This window comes from Canis lupus, chromosome 4 (assembly GCF_011100685.1).
Source record: "Canis lupus familiaris isolate Mischka breed German Shepherd chromosome 4, alternate assembly UU_Cfam_GSD_1.0, whole genome shotgun sequence".
Classification (NCBI taxonomy): domain Eukaryota; kingdom Metazoa; phylum Chordata; class Mammalia; order Carnivora; family Canidae; genus Canis; species Canis lupus.
This window is the reverse complement of record NC_049225.1, coordinates 15,975,702-15,987,749: the sequence shown is the minus strand read 5'-3', so window position 1 is coordinate 15,987,749 and position 12,048 is coordinate 15,975,702. Positions and strand designations below refer to the sequence as shown.

At 35.5% G+C, this 12,048-nt stretch overlaps 1 protein-coding gene across 3 annotated transcripts in view; it reads left to right on the top strand.

Annotated features, from left to right (window-relative positions):
• JMJD1C (jumonji domain containing 1C) overlaps positions 1-12,048 on the top strand; it is a 322,913-nt gene that overhangs the window by 69,096 nt on the left and 241,769 nt on the right. The window lies entirely within an intron of this gene.

The window sequence follows — 12,048 nt, the reverse complement described above, 5'->3', positions numbered from 1 at the left end:
ATATGATACCGCCAATATTTTCTTTCAGTAATGTAGGACTGTGCACCATTTAGAGACGGGATATGTTCGGTCAGTGTTCCAAGCACATTTTTTTTTTTTAATTTGGGGACAGGTTGGAAGGGGTGCAGTAGAGGCTGAGGCATTGACTAGCCTTCCCAAGGTTGATTTGCGAGTACATAATCCAGGAAATTTATTATTAGTACCCTGGGGTAATTTAATTTTTTACTGAAAACTTCAAACACGATAATTTTTTTCCTTTTGTTTATCTGCAACTTTACATTTCCGAATTCACTTTACTATCTGTGCATGTACATAACTGTTTTAATATCTTGCTTGGTTTTGGACTGTTTTTGTAGAAACCCCTGTTTCATTACTGTAGTCAATGATACGGCTTCATGGGGCATGTATTGATGTTGACTTGATACTGCAAAATAGGTTTGTTTTGCTAATAGGTATTTCTAGTAGGAAATAAGCCAGAGTAAAGGTAATTTTGAAGATTTTGGTTGGTTATTCTCAGTGGAAAGAAGAAAAAGCAAGTCTTTTAAAAATTTCTCATCTTAATGATTCTACAGATTGTGTCATTTCAGAAACTCTTTTTGTATAAAAGACAGGTGCTGAATTTCTCTAACTTCCTCTTATTGTGATACCATATTGTCTTGGCTTTTATGTGGAAGCTAGTTGGATTATGGTTTAGCATTTATAAATTATTTCCAAGCAAACCTGGATTTTATTTTAGTAAATGCATGAAAATTCGAAAATATAGTTTTAAATCATGAGTATCATTCATGACAGTCAAGTTATCAAAGTTAAATATATTAACTTTCTGGGCAGCCCTGGTGCCACCTTGCTGCCGCCTTCAGCCCAGGGTGTGATCCTGGAGACCCGGATGGAGTCCCGCATCGGGTTCCCTGCATGGAGCCTGCTTCTCCCTCTGCCTGTGTCTCTGCCCTCCCCCCCCCCCCCCCCCCCCCCCCCGTGTCTCTCATGAAAGAATAAAATCCTTAAAAAAAACAACAGAAAATCCAAAACTTTCTTGCATGGAAGTTTAAATGACATAAAAAATGGGTTTACATGTATCATGTTTGTAGAAGCAAAATATTAAGCTGGGTATTTAAAAATGAAAAATATATATGGATGGTGGGAATGACTAGAAAGAACAGGAATTTTTTTTTTTTTAAGATTTTATTAATTTATTCACGAGAGACGCAGAGAGGCAAAGACATAGGCAGAGGGAGAAGCAGGCTGGGGAGCCTCATGTGGGATTTGATCCCAGGACCCTGGGATCATACCTGAACCAAAGGCCGACTCTCAACCACTAGCCACCCAGGCATCCCAGTAATGAATTTTCTCAGGTGATGAAAGTGTTTTGTATCTTGAATAGTAACAGATGTATATGTGTGTTGAAACTTCTTGAATTATATAGTTAATAACTGCATTTCATCATGTGCAAATTTTACATAAAAATTCATTTTGAGTCATATCTATGTGAACCTCCAGCAGTTTTCCCTTTTTTTAAAAAAAAAAATTAATTTTATTTAATCCTTATACCCAATGTGGGACTCAAACTCATAACCCTGAAATAAAGGGTCGCTTGCTCTTCAGGCTGCAGAGCCAGCAAGGCGCCCCTCTAGCAGTTTTCATCTGTCTACAAGTCTTTATTTGAAAATTTTTTATGCAGTGTAACTGAGTTTTTTCAGCCAAAACCTACAGTTCTAGAGTCCCTCCCAAACTTTCTTACATCGTGTTTGTTTGTTCCTTTTTTTTTTTTTTTACATTCATATTCCCTAAATTAAACAAAACATGGAACAGGTTAGCATCAGTATACTGTAATTCTCCTTTTAGACTTTTTTTATTTTTAAGATTTTACTTTAAAATCTTAAATCTTAAACACCCAAGATGGGTCTTGAACTCACAACTCTGAGATCAGGAGTTGCATGCTTCCCTGACTGAGCCAGCCAGGCATCCCTTTGAGACTTTTGTTACTGCAGAATAAATTTTATTTTATTTAATTAATTTATTTTAAATAAGCTCTGTGCCCTATGTGGAGCTTTTACTCACAACCCTGAGATCAAGAGTCGCATGGTCTACCAACTGAGCCAGCCAGGTGCCCCCTGGAATTATATAGAAGTTTAGAGGGAGTAGGTAGGGAAAAATTTTATAGTTAGGCCAATGTAGACTTTAGAGAAGATTTCAGGAGGCACTCAAGGCATGAGCACAGTGAACTAAGCCTACCTTGTTTTGAGGGTAGAGCAAGTAGACAAGCAATGAGATTTTTTTTTTTTTAAGATTTTATTTATTCATGAAAGAGAGAGAGATAGAGGCAGAAAGGCAGAAACATCGGCAGAGGGAGAAGCAGGCTCCATGCAGGAAGCCCGTTGTGGGACTCCATCCTGGGACTCTGGGATCACACCCTGAGCCAAAGGCAGATGCTCAACTGCTGAGCCACCCAGGCATCCCTGCAGAATAAATTTTAAAGAGTTTCATGGATTATATGAAAAATGCTAGTAATTAGGCTCTTTTTGTGTTTGGGTTTTTTTAAGTTAAATATATATGTAACTTAGAATGTACAAATTTATTAGAAATCTCAGTTATATGTATTTATGGCACATGATTGAAAGGATAACTAGCAACTTGAAAATAGTTTAAGGTATACTTATCTCAAAAGTTCATCAATTCTTATTAATTTTACGTATGAAGAGTTGTTATGTGTTTTAAACAATACAAATTGGTTATTTATAGTTCTGGAGATGACAAGTCTAACATGGCTAACAGTGGTCTAAAGTCAAGGTCTGGTAGAACTGTGTTCTTTTCTGAAGGTGCTAGATGAGATCAATATTTTTCCCCTTTCTGGCTTTTAGAAGTATCCCACATTCCTTGGTTGAGGCACCTTTCCCTCTGATTCTATTGTCTCTCCCATCCACTTTTAAGTGCCCTCGTGATAATATTGGGTTCACCCCAGTAATAAATAATAATCTTACCTGCGAATTAACAACCTTGATTCCATCTGAACCTTACTTCTCCTTTGCCATATAATGTAACTTTGATACAGGGTTTCATGGTTTTTGGGCATGAGCATCTTTGGGGTGGCATTATTCTGCCTACCACACCAAGGTAGCAAAAATATTCTTTTAAACTATGAATCTATATGATTTCATATAAGTAAATTAAGGCTAAAATTAATTGTATTTTTTCATGCCAGGAGTTTTAGTAATAATATCATTATCTGATCTCTTAAGTAGATGAGTTTAATTGTTAGAATTTTTACTAGACTACGCTTGAATAATTTTATGTATTTTTTATGGTTTTTAAAAAATGACTTGAAAACCTTTTGGGTTATCTGTTTTGGAATTACATTAATCAACAAAAGATTTTATCTGAATATTTTTTATTCAGTAGGACCAATTTGTTGAAGTTGAAATACCTAATAAAGTATATTGTGAGTCCTCAGCATGTGGAGGTTTTTTTTTAGCCTCATTATTTAAAAAGTTTTTCTTGCTTTGGTATACATGTTGATTGTTATTACTGCCTTACTTTTTAAGGAACTTTTCTAGAAGACCAGTAGTATTATAGAAGGGAAGCTGCCCGTTGAGAAGTTACATAATACTCATCCTTGAATAATATCGTCAGGCTGATTAAAGAGCAAAACTTGGGATCCCTGGGTGGCGCAGCGGTTTGGCGCCTGCTTTTGGCCCAGGGCGCGATCCTGGAGACCCGGGATCGAGTCCCACATCGGGCTCCCGGTGCATGGAGCCTGCTTCTCCCTCTGCCTGTGTCTCTGTGCTTCTCTCTCTCTCTCTCTCTCTCTGTGACTATCATAAAAAAAAAAAAAGCAAAACTTGATTTACTTTTTACTTGTTTTAACTTACTGTCCATAACCTATCAGCCCTTTACTTATTTTTTTATCCAGCCGTCTAGTTATCTACCCATTCACCGTCTTTTGATGCTTACGGTGATTGCATCCTTGTTTCAAGCTAAAACTCTGTTTAAAGTGTATTTCTTAAAAAATGTGTCAGATTTTTTAGTACCCAAAAGGAACAAAAATTATATTTTGTTTAATATACCAAACACATAAATTTGCTTGTTTGTTGGGGAATTTTCTGAAGGTCACTTAGTGACAAGATTTTAAACTGTTCTAAATGAGTACCTACAGATAAGTTACTTTGCAGATATTAAATATAAAGAAAATTTTCATATTTAAGGAGTTTAAAGAGACCTGTGATTTTATTTGTTGTAAGGAAGCCTTTTCCATTTTTAGTACTATTATGTTTTTGTTCAGCTGTCTTTTCATTTAAGTTTCATGTTGAGTTGGTAACATTTGATTCCCTTATACATTTTGTTAGGATAAGTCTTTAGGTAAATCTGAAATTTATAATGGCCTTGCAGTATTGATAATGCTAATTTTTGGTCTGTTCACAATGAGTGAGTGAGTGGTTTTTTTCCTTCATTGCTCAGTATGACTTGAATGAGTTAACCATAAGGAAAATTGGTTAGCTGATAGGTAGACTTTTTTATGTCTGATTTGAGTAGACGTTTTTTCTCCTCTCTGGAGTTGTTGTTATTGGTCCCAGAAGACTTAAATACACTAAGAGGAGTATGTAAATTGTAGCTATCTATGGTGGCTATGGTAGTACCTTGTAAATTGTGCATTTCAGTTTTAACCACTAGCCTAGCTTGTTTTAAAAGAAGGTAATCACCCAGTAATTTAATGGTGTGATTTGTATGTTTCTGTGTAAAATTAATTAAATAAAGGAGGTATTTTTTTTTCTCTTTTGACCTATCATACATATATTCTGGCACATAATTTGGTTCCATTAACTTAAAATATAGAATTTTAAAATTTATTTGAAATTTTATTGAATTTTAAAAATTTATTTGGACTAAAGATTTTACCGTGAGAACTGTATTCTTACCTTCATTGCATTTGAAAATAAAAATGTCCAGAGACTCCAACGTAGTTGAAAGCATAAGAGGCTGTTTTCCTATGTTTATAGTATTATTACTTTTGACAATTTCAAGTTATGTACAAAGAAGGTCTTCAACTCAAACTCATACTCATTTTCCCCTTATGTATTTAGTATAGTATCTAGTATTTACTTAGATGTTTAATAAATGTTTAACTGACAAATAAATGTCATAAATTTTGTAACTTAATCTATACCAACCATCTCAATTACATTACTATTTAGTATAAATTCTGAGTAACAGGTTTTTGTTTTGTTTTGTTTTGTTTTGTGGCATTGTGTATCTTAGTGGTTATTTCCCCAGTATCCATTATGTGTTGTGTGGTTTGACTAAATGGTGGGCCATGGTATTCCTAAAATAATCAGGTAATTGAACTCTTCTGGCTACACTGATGAGTGTAGGCCCTAACTAATTAGGTTCAATCAGAATGAAGTCAAGTACAGTATTGTGTGGGTGTTATGCCTAAATTGCCACAGCCATTTCCCTGTTTTAAGGTCAGCCAATTTAAGGACAAGATTGACAACAGGTCAAATTGTTTTCTGAAGCCCAAATAAACTGTTGGATTTTTCACTTACAGGATTTTTCATTTTGGAAGAGTAAATTTAACCTAGTGTGTTTTTCCTTTATTTTTTCTTTGGAACTAAAAGCATTTTAACTGATACACAGGGTAATATTCCATTCCATATTTTGGAAAACACATGTAAGAAGCATTTTCATAACATTCTTGTTTTCTTTGTTACTTTATGTTAAGACATTTAGAGTTTTGTCATGCTTATTAACTTCATTGGTAATTTTCAGAAAGGGTGATATACTCTGCTTTGTGTCTTGATGTATCCCAAAACTTTGTAAAATTCTTTTAATATATATAAGATGTACAAATACCTAACTTTATAAATAATGACAAATAAATAACATTTGAATTTTTATGTCAGGAAGAATCTATAAACCCCTTAATAGTTAAAAAGAAATTTTAGGAAAAGTATCATTTCAGAAATTAACAAGAAATTAATCTTTAGTTTTTAGGTCGTATACCGTAAATGTCTGTTTCCACTCAGTTATTGTTGGCCAGTAAATGAATACCTATCAGTATACTATTCTTTATCTGCAGCGCTGAAATTCAGATAGTATTGTATAACAGAATATTTTTAAGGATTCACTAGGAAAACCTGAAATAAATGAACTTTTTAAAAAGTAAAACCTAATATGAACTGAATTTCTTGTCTTGTAAGAGAAATATTAATGTGCTTAATTTTAGGGTGCTGCTCTAAACTCCACAGGTTTACATACAACATAGGTACTTTTACATGTAATAATACATGTGATACATGTACTGTGTCACCATATTCACTGTCACTATATCTATACCCTATGTAACTTTTTAAAATCCAACAAATTTTGAACTCCCAAACCCATCTAGTTAGAAGGATTTGGGATGAGGGATGGTTATATAAAAATTAATACTGATCTCATTTATTTATTTTAAAGAGAGTGCATACGCAGGAAGGGAGGGACAAAGAGAGAGGAAGAGAGAATTATTTTTTTTTTAACTTTTAAAAGAGAGAGAATCTTAAGCAGGTTTCACATTCAGAAGGAGCGTGACATGGGGCTCAATTTCATGATCCTGAGATCATAACTGGAGTGGAAATCAAGAATTGGATACTTAACTGATGGAGCCATCCAGACACCCCATACTGATTTTTTTTAATGGTAGCTATTATGGTAATAGATATTACTAATTTCATTTGTTTCAAGATTTGACAGTGATTATATTTTGGTTTGATGTTGGGATAAACAGTTGTTTTCAATTTAGGAAATTTTAGGGATCCCTGGGTGGCTCAGCGGTTTGGCGCCTGTCTTTGGCCCAGGACGTGATCCTGGAGTCTCGGGATCGAATCCCGGGATCAAGTCCCACATCAGGCTCCCTGCGTGGAGCCTGCTTCTCCCTCTGCCTGTGTCTCTCTCTCTCTGTGTCTTTCATGAATGAATAAATCAATAAAATCTTAAAAAAAAAAAAAAAAAGAAAAAGAAAATTTTAACAGACTTCTGTTTTATTTGATAAAAAGTTCTTAATGTGATAAATTTTTAAGGATTATGCAATTTGTCCTTTAAGATTATTCACTAAAAAAAAAAAAAAAAAAAAAAGATTATTCACTAAAATATTAAAATGTTTCAAAATGTTGAAACATTTTCTGAAATGATCTAATTGGATGGAGTCTTTCCAGGTAGAATTTTTTATATTCTAGCTGTTTTATAAAATTATCCTAGTAAATCCACTGATGAAAATCTTATGTTTATTTTATAATATAGAACCTATTGATTTAATTATGAACAAGTGGTTAATTAGTAGAAAACAGCTATTATCCTTTTACTGTTTGGATGTAGGGCATAAATTTTTGAGATATAACACCATCTAGCCCACATTTCTTAACCAGTCGGAACTGGGAGTCACGTAAGAATTTGTTTATTGAATTTGAGCAGGGTAGATAAATGCTTAAACCTCTTATTAAAAAGTATGGATACAGTGAAATCTGAGTTTTGGGGGTTATTGGGTAGTAGCTCCCTTTAGAATTAATAAAAGTTTTGGATTACATATTTCTTAATACATTACAAATATGAGGTGCAGTTTTTTACCTATATTCGTTCAAATCAGCCCAACAAAATAGGTGTTAATAGAATGTCTTTTTAAATTAGTTTGAAGAAATAGGAGTTGTGTATAAGTATGTATAAATACATGTAACTAATTACTATTAAAGACCTTAAATATCTCTTACTGAAATATTTCTCAAAAGTACTTTTTAACATTTCACTTGATTTATAGTTTGGGTCTCAGTTTTCTCATTTATACAATCAGTGAATGGAATTAGTCTAGATTCAAAGTTTTTTCTCTTCTCTAATTCTGAAACTGTGATATTAAAAGTTTCTCTCTGGAATGTCCTGGAATAAAGTGTTTATTAAGCAGAAATAAATTTCAGATTCCCTCCCAAAAGCTCTTCATTCTGAATTAATGAAATTTTTCATTATGACACACCTTCTGAATCATAGTACATGGATCACAATTCTGGCTAAAACATTGTGATTTCTATTTAATAGTGTTTTTTTGGATGATCAGGATGAATTCTTAAGATCTGAATTTTTATGACAGTAGAAACTGAGGTAGAATAAGTATCCCAAGGCTGCAATATTAGGCCTTGAAATAATTCAGTATGTATTTTCTTATACACTTGGAAGTGTTTAGCTATATTTGATTTTTTTAAAGATTTTTATTCATTCATTCATTCATTCATTCATTCATTCATTCATGAGAGACACAGAAGGAGAGGCAGAGGCATAGACAGAGGGAGAAGCAGGCTCCCTGCAGAGAGTCCGATTTGGGACTCAATCCCCCACCAGGGATCACACCCTGAGCCTAAGGCAGATGCTCAACCGCTGAGCCACCCAGGCATCCCTGTATTTGATTTTTTTTTAAAGATTTTATTTATTTATTCATGAGAGACAGAGAGAGAGAGAGAGAGAGAGGCAGAGACACAGGCAGAGGGAGAAGTAGGCTCCATGCAGGGAGCCTGACGTGGGACTCGATCCTGGATCTCCAGGATCACGCCCTGGGCTGAAGGTGACGTTAAACCGCTGGGCCACTGGGCTGCCCCGATTTTTTTTTTTTTAAGATTTTATTTATTTATTCATAGACAGAGAGAGGCTGAGACACAGGCAGAGGGAGAGGGAGAAGCAGGCTCCATGCAGGGAGTCGGATGTGGGACTCGATCCCAGGTCTCCAGGATCACACCCCAGGCTGCAGGTGGCACCAAACTGCTGTGCCACCAGGGCTGCCCTGTATTTGATTTTTTGATGAAAATACTCCCTAGTTCTAATTGACTAAAAGGAGTGAAATTTTACTTCCTTAAATGATTAGTAATTCACAGACTTTCAAAATAAAAAAAACAATGAAACAAAAACAAGCCTCTTTTTTTGCTAGAATAAATATTCTCCCTAAGGTGCCTGGCTGGCTCTGTCCATAGAGCATGTGACTCTTGATCTTGAGGTTGTGGGTTCGAGCCCCATACTGGGTGTAGAGATTACTTAAAAATAAAATCTTAAAAAAAAAAAAATTCTCCCTGAACCTTTGCTCTTTTTTGATTTTTGTTAGCCTCATGATTCAAGTCCTTTGGGGACTTCTTCCCTTCCTGATTAGTTTCTACCATCTTAATTTATTCTTAGAGACTCAGTCCTTTGCTTAATGTTTTATTTTGTCTAGTTTTGTTTTTTAATTCTTGTTATTCTCTAGAAAATTTACTGATAGTTCTTGCATCATTAGTCACAAGTCTGCAGCTTAAGCATTGGCCTTCAGTTTGAATCCACCATCACTATCTTTTCTTTTTTTTAAGAGAGAGGCACAAGTATAGGGAGCAGCAGAGAGGGAGAGGGAGAAGCAGGCTCCTCCCCACTGAGCAGGGAGCTGGACAAGGGGCTTGATCCCAGGACCGCAGGATCATGACCTGAGCTGAAGACAGATGCTTAAGACTGAGCCACCCAAATGCTCCTACTTTCTTTTTGATGACTTTACACGAATATCCTACCTTTGAGTATGATAAAATTTGTCTGAAGTGTTCATTTATTATCTTCATGTGAAATTAGTGACCCTTTTGAGACTTGAAGTCATCTCATACTGGTTTTAAAACTTTCATTCATTTTCACCTTTCTACCACCTAGAATGTAGGTATTTACTGAGTCCTGCAAATTTCTTCCTTCAGATTACAATCTGCTCTCCCCACAGCACTACTTCTGTGGTTTTTTTTCAATTTGTATTGCCACTGGCTACAAATTTTATTGTCCAGCACATACATTAAGTGATCTTTCTATTTTATTTCTTTTCCAATCTGTTCTATGCAATGTGAACAGATTACTCATACTGAGTTTCCCATCAGCTCACTATAGTAGTTTTTCTTTTGCTTTTCCAATAAAGTCCAAACTCCATTACCCTACTTTTTTTTTTTTTTTTTTTTAAAGATTTTATTTATTTATTCATGAGAATACACAGAGGAGAGAGAGAGGCAGAGACACAGGCAGAGGGAGAAGCAGGCTCCACGCAGGGTCTCCAGGATCAGGCCCTGGGCTGTAGGCGGCGCTAAACCGCTGAGCCACCAGGGCTGCCCTACCTTACTGTTTAGACCTCCTCAGTCATCCCCCATCCTTTGAAATTTAAAATTCACTAATCTATGCAAACCGTTGTGTTTAGTGATACTCTTTTGTTGGAATTTAAAAACTCTTTATGAAATCATAAAATGCATTTCATGTTTACTTTCAAATTTCATTTGCTTAAGAAATTTCTGATATCAAACTGATAGGCATATTCTCTTGTTGAGAATGGTATTATTACTTTTTATCTTGAGGAGTGCAAGTAGTTGATTTTTGGTTTTGTTTCCCTTGCCTCCAGGGACGTATCTAGTAAGTAGTTAAAACAGCCAAGGTCAGAGAGGTTGCTGCCTGTCTTTTCCTCTAGGATTTGGTGTTTTTTTTTGTCTCACATTTTGGTCTTTTATCCATTTTGAATTCATTTTTGTATATGGTTTAAGAAAGTGGTCCAGTTTCATTCTTTTGCATGCTGCTGCCCAGTTTTCCCAACACCATTTATTGAAGAGACTTTTTTTCATTAGATATTCTTTCCTGTTTTGTGGAAGATTAGATGGCCATATGGTTATGGGTCCGTTTCTGGGTTTTCTATTCTGTTCCATTGATCTGTGTTTGTTTTTGTGCCAGTACCCTACTTTCTTAATGATTACAGCTTTGTTTTTTTGTTTTTAAACATTTTATTTATTTATTAATGAGAGACGGGGTGTGGGGCGTGGGCAGAGACACAGGCAGAGGGAGAAGCAGGCGCCATGCAGGGAACCCGACGCGGGACTCAATTCTGGGTCCCCAGGACCACACCCTGGGCTGAAGGTGGCGCTAAACCACTGAGCCACCCGGGCTGCCCCTACAGCTTTGTAATATACCTTGAGGTCTGGAATTGTGATGCTTCCAGCTTTGTAATTGACAAAAGCTTCTGTACAGTGAAGGAAACAATCAGCAAAACTTAAAAGGCAACCTACAGAATGGGAGAAAATATTTGCAAATGACATACCTGATATAAAGGGTTAGTATTCCAAAATCTATAAAGAGCTTATCAAACTCAACGCCCTCAAAATAAATAATCCAGTTAAGAAATGGGCAGAAGACATGAACAGACATTTTTCCAAAGAAGGCATATAAATGGCCAACAGACAGGTGAAAAGATACTCAACATCACTCATCATCAGGGAAGTATAAATCAAAACCACGATGAGATACCACGTCACACCTGTCAGAATGGCTAAAATTAGCAACACAGGAAACAACAGATGTTGGCAAGGATGCAGAGAAAGGGGAACCCTCTTACACTGTTGGTGGGAATGCAAACTGGTGCAGCCACCCTGGAAAACAGTATGGAGGTTCCTCAAAAAGTTAAATATAGAATTACCTTTCTACCCAGTAATTGCTCTACTAGGTATTTACTCAAAGGATACAAAAATATAGATACAAAAGGGGCACATGCATTCCAACGTTTAGAGCAGCATTATCATTGGTAACTAAACTATGGAGAGAGCCCAAATGTCCACTGATTGATGAATGGATAAAGAAGAGGTGGTGCATAATATATAATGAAGTGTTACTCAACCATCAAAAAGAATGAACTCTTAGCATTTGCAAAAACGTGGTTGGAGCTGGATGAAATAAGTTAGAGAAAGACAAATACCATATGATTTCACTCATATGTGGAATTTAAGAAGCAAAACAGATAAACATAGGGGAAGGGGGAAAAAAGAGAGGGAGACAAAACATAAGAGACTTTTTTTAACTATAGAGAACAAACTGAAGGTTGAGAGGAGGTAGGCTGGGGTGAACTAAATGGATGATAGTTGTTAAGGAGGGCATTTGTGGTGATGAGCATTGAGTGTATATGTAAGTGATGAATCACAAAATTCTACACCTGAAACCAATTTTACTATAAGCTAATTTGAATTTAAATAAAAACTTGAAATTAAAAATACCATATTACTTTGTGTTGCATGAACT